The 10058-nt window shown below is 45.1% G+C and overlaps 1 long non-coding RNA gene across 1 annotated transcript; it reads left to right on the top strand.

Moving 5' to 3' along the window:
- The first annotated feature begins 8254 nt into the window (after positions 1-8254).
- LOC103639916 (uncharacterized) lies at positions 8255-9629 on the top strand. The gene is made up of 2 exons (XR_002266231.2): positions 8255-8459; positions 8895-9629. It is a non-coding gene; the product is annotated as an uncharacterized lncRNA (long non-coding RNA).
- Positions 9630-10058: the final 429 nt, after the last annotated feature.

A 10058-nucleotide genomic window follows, 5' to 3' on the forward strand; every position in this document is an offset into this window, starting at 1 on the left:
CGCCAGAACCACCCACAACCGCGCCTCGCCCAGCTCCGGCCGCCCGCGCTGCGCATGGCACAACGGAAGCGTGTGTGGGTCCTAACCCATAGGTCCAAGAGATCCTCAAGAATTGCATCAATCGATCCCAAGCATCTGAAGGCCAAAGCAACCAGTCCACAAGTTAATCTTGTAGAGAAGTCAACTCAAGAAAGGTGTGAACAGCCAATGAACCAACCTTGTTTTCTTCCTAGCTTCTTCTTGAATCTCGGGGGCAAGATTCCTATTAAGGGGGTTAGATCTGTAACACCCTGAATTTGAGGGCATAATTTTTTTTCTCTAATATCCATCAAATTCAGGTGTTACTTTCTTGTTCCTCTTTCTTTTCGCTCCTTTATTTATTCATTTATTTATTTCCAAGTTATAAGAAATTTTACTCCAGATATAGCTATTAATAAAACCCTAAGGGAATAATGACTGATGCATCATGCCGAAATATATTTGTTTTTGTGTGATGTTTTGCTTTGGTGTGTATCCATTTAATATGTAGCTCATTCATTGTAAATAAATTTGATAGTAGGAAAATATAAAAGAGAAGAAATAGAAAATGAAGAACAATAATAAAAGGGAAAAACCTCCCTCAGCCCCGCGGCCTGCCTCGCGTGCGGCCTGCCTCACGCGCGGCCCAGCTCCCGCTGCGGGCTTGCCCCCGCGCCCAGCCACCTCCCCGCGGCCCACCTAGCGCACACAGCTCATTTCCCCAAACCCTAGCACCTCAGCGCGCCTCCTACAGCAGCCGCAGCCGTGTCCAGCCGCCGGGAGCGCCCGCGCGCCAGGGCCACGCCCAGGGCAAGTCTTCTTCTCCAGACTCCAACCGTCCGAGTTCCCTTGCCCACGTCGCCCCAAAACAGGAATTGGCACTCCCGTTGCCTCGTCCCTCGCGTCCAGCTCCGCTAGAACCACCCACAACCGCGCCTCGCCCAGCTCCGGCCACCCGCGCTGCGCATCACCATGCAGGGAGCCGTGCCGCGCTGCTCCTCGTCGTGCCGCGCTGCATCCTCGTGGCTGCCTTGGCTGGGCAAGCATGCCCCTGCAGCCCCATCCCCGCGCTCCTCCTCAGCGCGCAGCGCGGCAGCCCCGGCCGTGTCCTGGCCTCCCTTGCCGAGTTGTGTTGTCGTTGTAGCCTTTTCATCTTCTCTCCCTGCAAGCCTGAGCGCGCCACTGCGCTGGCCGACGATTCGCCCAGCACCGGCGAGCACCCCAGCGGCCACGCCTCGTCTCGTTCCTCCCTGCTCCCTGCAACGCAGACCGCGTGGAGCACTGGAGCCCCCACGCGTGCGTGTTATTCTTGCCCAGCCGGCCATCTCTCCAAGCGCCGTGAACAGAGGAGAGAGGAAAACAACCGCTCGTGCGAGGTGTTGAGGAAGATGGAACCAAGGTGGGCCCCACGTTTGTTTTTCTTTCACGTGACCAGTACAGCACGTAGCATGTTTGGAATTGCTTACCCTCCAAATGTGGCCATGTGGTAGTGTCTCTTTGGTCTGCAAGACCTTCTGTGGCCATGTACTGTATAGTCCTCTGCGTGGCCCCGGCGCAACAGCAATCTTGCCGTTCTCATGCCTCGCCGTTGACTAGTCTGGTCGTCCGCTGTCGTTGCGAGGTGAGCATCGTCTACACGTTGGTAACCTTGTTTCACTATGTCGCGCATTTTAAATAGTTAATTATATTTTTGTTTAACTAACGTTAGTCATTTAGACTTTTCAATTAAACTAATTTATAGTAGTTAACTTACGCTTTATAAATCCATGTCGACGTAATTAACAGTAACTCAAATGTGTTGCCCTAATATTTGTTTAATATAAATGTGACGACTATTTAGTTTCATCGTGTTTCGCGCGCGTTGTTCGCGTATGTCACGCGTGCTGTTCATGTGTCGTCGTTCACGCGAGTCGTTATTCACGTGCTTTAATAAAATCATTTCGCCATAGAGCTCATGTTAAATAATTAGTTAATTGTTTAGTTGTTGGTTATTAAAATAACAATTCCATCGAGTCTGATTTATAATTCTAATCATGCATTAGTAGATACGATTAGTATTAAATCAATTGTTTTGCTCTAATGTTTGTTTAATATAAATGCGACGTCTACGTAGTTTTTCTCGCGTATCGCGTACGGTTTCCCACATGGTTACGTGTTGATTCGTGCGTCATTCGCGCGTGCTGTTCGCACGCGTTGTCGCGTGCCGTTCACACGCATTGTCACGCGCCTTTCGCGTGTGTCGCTCGTCTCGCCACGCGTTGCTCACGCGTATCTCGTGTGTCGATCACGTGGGTCGCGCGGCGTCTGCGCGTGATAATAAATTGTTTTTCGCTTATAAACACTCATATTAATAAGGTTAATTCGTCAAGTCATATATGTTAGATAATTAACTTAAGGCTCACTCGATTAATATTTATTAGATTAATATTCTAATTAGATTAAATGTGTAGTGTTCAACTTGGGCTTTTATAATAAATATTAACATGGATAATATTAATTTAACTACTTTCTATTTATTTAACATTCGTTTAGTATAAACATGTCACCTGTTCAGTTATTCTCGTCTGTCACGGGTGCTGTTCCACGCACGGTGGCATGCTGCTTCACGCGTCGTGCACATGCTGTCTGCGCGTTGTTCGTGCGTGATGTGCCCGTGGTCGCGTGCTGATTCGTGCGCGTTCGCGCTCGTCGCGCGCGTTTTTTCGTGTGTCGTCAGCGTGCTATGTCGCGCATGTCCGCGCGTCGTTTGCACGCTGTCGTGCTGTTTCACGCGTCATAAATTCGTCTCGCTTAGAATCTCCCATTTTAATTAAATTACTTAATTAATTGACATTGTTGGTGTAGCACATTAATCGAACTAACTGATGTATAATATTTATATTTGACAATGTCGAATTAGATATTATGATTAATACTCGTTTAGTGTGAACGCGATAACCTCTCGACCGTAGCCTCGACCGTCGCGTTTCTTTGTCCTCGTGTGACCGTAGTAACACACTCTATTTTATTTTGTGTATTTTATTATGTTTTACTTGAATGGAGTAATGTTCTTATGCATATATATGGTTGTTTGTTTGTGCCTGTTTGTATTCGTTGTGCGCCGCGAATAAACTGCGATCCATTTCTGAGCTTCGATGAATCGACGGTCAAGCTTGGGCGACCAAATGACCCAGTTCTTCGAGTTCTACAAAATTGAAGACCCTGAGCATCTGTTTGGTGAAGGCAAGTGTCCTCTGACCTATTATGTCCCATTTACTTTATAATTCATCAACCCGCATACCATGATCAACCTAAGGATTGACTAGTTTTGTATTTACCTTGTCCTTGATTACCTTTTGGGTTATTATGGTTAGCTTCATGCTATTGCTTTACCTTAATCAATGAACATGATGTGAACATTTATGATACGATGTTGTCTCTATGATTATGATGTTGGACTGGTGATACTTTAGGGGGCTCAAGCGGTTTCTCGAGTGCCTCTCCGTAAGGACCTGTTCGTTGGATGACCGCCCGGGAAAACAGTGCAACCATGAGGGTGGAATGGGATGCCCTTAGCTGAATAATTAGAGGAACTGGGGTGTAGTTCGCTTAGCCGTCGTGCCGTCAATGGGGCTCGGTGTATGCGGCTCGCTCCGCCAAGTTTGGTTCACCCCTTGGGGAGGAGTGCGGTACATTTAGGAAACCTAACGGGAGGCTACAGCCCCGGGGAATCTTTGTAAAGGCTTCGTTGTGAATCCCTGGCCATTCACCTCGGTAGTGAATAAGGGTCTTGCAAGCCCGGGCTAGAGAGGAAATCACGACTTGTGGGTAAAGTGCGCAACCTCTGCAGAGTGTTATGAAACTGATATATCAGCCGTGCTCGCGGTTATGAGCGGCCAAGGGAGCTCCAGTGATTAGTGATACTTGATCAGAGATGTTCGGATTGCAGGTGGCAATGAGACTGATGGTTCTCGGTTTTAACTCTGGTAATGGTAAGTGGTACTCTTTTCGTTTGGAAAGGAGTACGTTTGGGTTAATAACGTGGGTTAACTCTAAAACTTGGCTTTCTCTACAAGTAATAATAATCTGACCAACTAAAAGCAACTGCTTGACTTACCCTCCACATAAAGCTAGTCCACTACAGCCAAACAGGACACTTGCTGAGTATGTTGATGTGTACTCACCCTTGCTCTACACACCAACCCCCCTTTCCCCAATTTGTCAGCATTGCAACCACTCCTTAGGAGAAGATGAAGCCGTGGAAGGAGACTTCCAGGAGTTCCAAGACTACGACGAGTTCTAGGTGTGGGTTAGCGGCAACCCCCAGTCGGCTGCCTGTGAAGGCCGCATTTATCTACGTTTCATTTTCGCACTTTGATTATTGTAAAGACTATGTTGATGTCTCAAACATATGATGTAATCGACTATTATTTCCCTTTTTAATATTATTTGAGCATTGTGTGATGATGTCCATGTTATGTAACTGCTGTGTACGTGAATTGCTGATCCTGGCACGTACACTGTTCGCATTCGGTTTGCCTTCTAAAACCGGGTGTGACAGTCATCCACTAGCTTTCCTAGTTAATCAGCCAAGGACATCCCATACTACCCTTGTGGTAGCACTATTTTCCCGGGTGGTCGCTCCATGTTCCCATTAACATAATGATCTTATCATGAAGAGTAAATAACAACTGATAACAAAAGTATGAATAATGTGTATCTCAATGCCCAAATCCACATATAGCACTAACAAGTACTACCCAAAAAGTTTAGTGGTAAACAAGGCATAAAGATAGTCAAACTAGGGTAACCTATTGGGTCCCATCAAAATTAACCTAAGTAGATCATTATGATTAATAAGAACATGACTGGGTAAAAAGAAGTGATCAAGGGCACAACTTGCCTGGGACTTGAGATTCCAGGTACCAGGATGATCTTCAGGTGACTCATAACCTCTCTCTAGTCGTAGCAATACAAACAAACATGACATAGGCAAAATTAACATCACACCAAACATAAGAACAATCTGTATAATAATAATCTACGCGTCACTACGTAATCGTGGGCTCGAGAATCACTAAATTCGGAGCTACGATTTAAAAGATATGATTTTCCAAAGAATTAGGAGTTGGATACAGAAGAAATTAAGTACATGATTTTAATTTTGTTTCATAACAACATAAAGTTACCAGGGGATAAACAATATTATTATGGAACTAATGCAACTGGAATGGGTCAATTTGGAGTTAAGATGGATTTAATATGAATTAATCAAGTTTCTAGATTTATTGTTGTACTAAAATCCATTTTCTTTATTAATTCTACCCATTTTATTATTCTTTGTGCTGCGGCCACAATTTTCCAGAAGGCTAGGGGGTCACATGTCAATTTCAGGACCTAACTGTGCTAATCTTTCTATACCCGGGGATGGCGGATCAATTACCAGATACCCCAGGGTCTCATTAATTAAAGTGGTCGGCTGAAGAGGTATTTTGAAGTCTCGGCCGCACGATTAGATCAGAGCGACCCAGATTAGCTCGAGTCTTGAGTGAACCGTTACGCACATCAGCCATTGATCGAGAGATCTGCGTCACAGATTTGATGAAGTTTTGTTTTCGTATGGATCGTCCGATCACCACCCCACGACCCTGATTTATCCTTCGAGGAGGAATCTGCTTCTTATCATAACTGCCAGCCCCGAGATGGACGGTGCAGAGGGCATCTTCTACAACCGTGCCAGGACGCACAGCCGAGCACAATGGTGCCACAGCTAGCGCGGCGGCGCATAGCTCCTGCGACGGCGACCATGGTCATAATCCCGCCATCCGGCGAACTAGTCCACAAATTCATTCTAAACACGCTATAGGGAGGGTTCTGATGGTGAACATGACAGAGAAATGACACATAGGCGGAGGGCATAGAGAGGGGGTGTCCTTGATTCAAGGTGGGACCGTGGCGGGGCTAATCTCCGGCGAGGGATCTATGGCTAACGAGGGCTCTATTCCATCCGAAGCACGAAACTAGCTGTAGAGAGGAACATGGCGAAGCTAGGGGAGAAGGTCTCACCGGTCGCGAAGGTGGGGACGATGTCGGACACGGTGTTGGGCGGATCGCTGGCGTTGAAGTCCCTCCGGTGAGAAACTGTGTAGCCTCTGGTCCACAATCCCACCAAGCAAGGCCATGACAGACATCCTGGTGGCCTTATTTATCCGCACGACCCATCCCCAAGGGATCTACATCGACGAGCCAGAGTCTTCCCCATGGCGGACATCATTCTCACACTTCCACCCATGGCGGTCGGGTATGGATGACTCAAATTCGGGTGCCAGCTCGATGGAAGGAGGGGAGGGGGGTACATGGACGACTTTTAATAGGGCAGAGAAGCGCCCAGGTTGTTGACTTGTTGCGAGGCGTGCGCCACCCGCGGAATCCGCGCGGCCGGTCCGGTGTCCAGATGTTGAAGGGAGCAATGACGCAGCGGACCTACACGTCAGCGCGAAGAGAGGTGGATGGGGTTCGCGTTGTAAGGCTATCCGCAACCGTTACTCCTAAATTTTTCCTCCTATATCACTTTTTCCCCCTATTTACCCCCCTATTTTTTCATCTCCCGCAACGGTTCCCCCTAAATACTCCCCATATACCCCACTACCACTATAAAATATCATTTTCTATATCAACTATCAATTTTTTATCTACTAACAATTACTCGTGGACCCACAGCACAGTGTTTAGGGTGATGAACAGTGACACGCTAGATCTGGGGGAGAGAGAAGGGGACCGACACGTAGGGTGCGCTGTAGGGGGCACCGCTGCGGCCATAGGGTGCCCCCTACAGCCGACATGCAAGGGGAGGGGGAGTGGTAGGGTCGACCGCTGCGGTCAGTCTAAGACGCTGATATAGGTGGCCCCCTGGCAGCGGCACCAGGTGAGAGCGACCTGGCCACGGTGCCGTGGACGCAAGAGCGAGGGGCGAGCGAGTTGGGTCGGCAGGGGTGCTTTTCGGCCCAACAGGCGATGTGAGGGGAGTGAACTGGGCCGTAGTTGAGGGAAGAAAAAAGGGAGGTGGGTCGCGGGGAAAGGAAATCAGCCTAGACACCAGTTTGTTCATTGTTCCCCTTTTCTTTTCTATTTTAATTTTCCTTCATATTTTTAAATTTCGAACATGCAACTCAAATTCAAATTCCTATTCAGATTTCCTCATATCAAATATGATCCCATTTATGAATATAAATGTCACTATTTTCTATATTAGTATTTTTCCTCCTTCCCCTTATTTAATTCAAGTAATAAATGACTTCATTCCAATTACCTTTCTCAATTTCCATTTCCATTATTCAAACTAGATTCAAATTCTTGTTTTGAACTCTAGATTTCAAATATCAAACAAAAGTCTACATGAAGTATACTTCCACTATCTGAAATAATATTATTTATTATTGTTATCTTATAATGTGTTTTTTATTTTTCTTCTATTTTCTCTTTTATTTCCAAATTCTAAATTTTCAAACTTAGACTTGTCTCACAAATTTGAATAAAAATGCAAACACTCAAGAATCCAGCATGGAGTGATAAGTTATCCAATTTATTTATTTATTTATTTTATTATTTTATTCATGCAATTTTTGGGCTTTACACATCTGGGGTGTTACAAGAACTTCCTGCTGAGGGCGTTGATAGGACTGCTGGAGTACGCATCATATGGCTCCGTCAGACGTTTGGTGTGTGCCCTGTAATGTTGATGCGGCTATAGTCCAGTTCTACTGTCGGGCTTAGATTTTGCACATGTTTGTTTGTGTCCTCTTCCCAGACGCAACAGGCGACTGCGTGTCATGGATGTACATCCCATGTGTAACCGACTGAGATACAGCTGGACACTACAGTTGGGCCTCCGCCGTGCTTTCTTTTTTGTACCAGCAGCTTTGTGAGGCTTGCCGTCGTACCTCCTCCTCTTCGTCTGTAGGCGGTTGCGTCTACCTCCTGTAGATATGGATGTGGTTTCGCATACCAGTTGGTCGGCCACGTGTTTTCTAGCCTAGACCATGGAACATTGCTAGAAATGATCGTCTTCGATCGACGTATGCTTATGTTTGGGACCAAGTGGCAGCTCCTTTTGCCAGAGCTAAGAGGGCATATATGGAGTATGTGAACGAGCTTGACACGCTCTCGGCCTCTACCTAAGTACTCAACAATTATATCTTATCATTATGAAATTTGTTTCATTAAACTTAACATTGATTTCTTCATTTATTTCAGGTCACATGGCAACCATACAACGCACCTGAGTTGGATGGGATGATCTTTAGCTCAGTATGAAACATCGACGAGGAAATCAATAGGATGCAATGTCCTATGATATGTTTCTAGTGTGTTGAGTGGCACCTACCGCACAGGGTTGAGAAGCAGTTTGGTAGGAACCAGATATGGCTAGTTGAAGATATTCCAACTTCTAGAGAGCTGCACAAGTAAGTTTGCAATATACAAATTCAATTATTCCAGTTGACTTCGTTACATCAATCATATGCACTTGTATGTTATATGCTTATGTATGTGTATATGTCGGATTGATATAAAATAGGGAAAACTCTGCCAAAATTTTGTGAAAACTATGAATATGTCATCTAGCCTTTTCAGAAGCATCAATATCCTATATTATGAGTATGGCATCTAGCCTTTTCAGATCCATTACGTAGCCTTTTCAGGAGCATTAATATCCTACATTGTCGCTGTTACATCTAGCCTTTTCAGAACCTGTACATAACCTTTTCAGAGTGTGACTTGTAGCCTTTTCAAAGCCCGTACATAACATTTTTTAGAATCCATTACACTACCTATCCTTTCGTCTATATATACACGATCCTTTGTACATTTGCTTCATTGTGCAATACAAATGTATTCAGGGTCTTCTAGGGGCAAAGGTGTGGGAAATGAGAGACGAAAGGATGGAGGGAAGTTACCTCCAATGTGTTTCGAAGGCCCTCTTGGTCCAGATTTTTTTTGAAGAGGCAATTTTTTGAAGAGGTGGTTTTTAACTTTCCACTTAGGTCTTACGATAACAGGAGAGAAGATTGGCCGAAGTGCATGCATGGTGAGGATTGCTTGGTGCAGATGTTCGTCGAGGGGGGATTGATGGAGGCCGGTGGGTCTTTAGATGTTCTTATGCACATGTAAATATTAATTCTAATCCTTTGTTCTATATGATTTTGTTGTTGAGTGAAACTAACTATAAGCATTTATACAACATTCATTGGTCAAGGAGAATTATGGGTTCACTCGTTGGGTAGATCCTCGTCCAATTTTTTCGCATGCAGAATACATATCCTACCTACAGAATAGGATATTTGATCTAGAGAGGGAAGTAATCAACATAAATGAGGACGAAGACATAGACAACAACAATGGAGGTGGTTCACAGGTGCATGTATGCTCAGATCCATATTGCTGCTGCCCTTGTCACAACAAGAATGTTGGTCCTTCAACTTCTCTGCCGCAACCATAGCAGGCAACAAAATGGGAGGATACTATGGAGAAGGGTCAACACAATTTGGAATTTGGGAGCACTACTAGAAAACTCTTTTGTATCAATTGCTTCAAGCTTGTTGATTTTCTTTATTAATTGCCTTAAGTCGTCTTCATCAATTGCTTTTAAAGTTCAATTTGAATCCAAAATAAATAGCTCATTACCAAATAACATTGTTCGACACTAAATATACAGAATAAGAAGTTCATTACTACATAACATCATATAAACACCTAGACTACTGAATGCAATGGGGCCATTTTCCCTTGCGAAATGCATCAGGGTTCTCCTCCATTGCGTCCTTTGCACGATGTGCACGCTCAAGCTTCTTCTCCTTCTCCTCCCTGCATTCAGCAACACGCCTCACTTCCTGCTCGTCTACCTGTTGTTGCTCGACCGCAAGCTCCTCTCGTCTTTTCTCTATCCTCTCTTTGTCCTCTGCATCCCACTTTTTAAGGTTCTCCAACCACTTCTTGTCTTTCTGCAAGATTTCTGTGTCAATCCATTGCTCAAAATCACAAAGCGGTGGAGGAGTCTACAAAAC

Source organism: Zea mays, chromosome 1 (genome assembly GCF_902167145.1).
Source record: "Zea mays cultivar B73 chromosome 1, Zm-B73-REFERENCE-NAM-5.0, whole genome shotgun sequence".
NCBI classification, from domain to species: Eukaryota; Viridiplantae; Streptophyta; class Magnoliopsida; order Poales; family Poaceae; genus Zea; species Zea mays.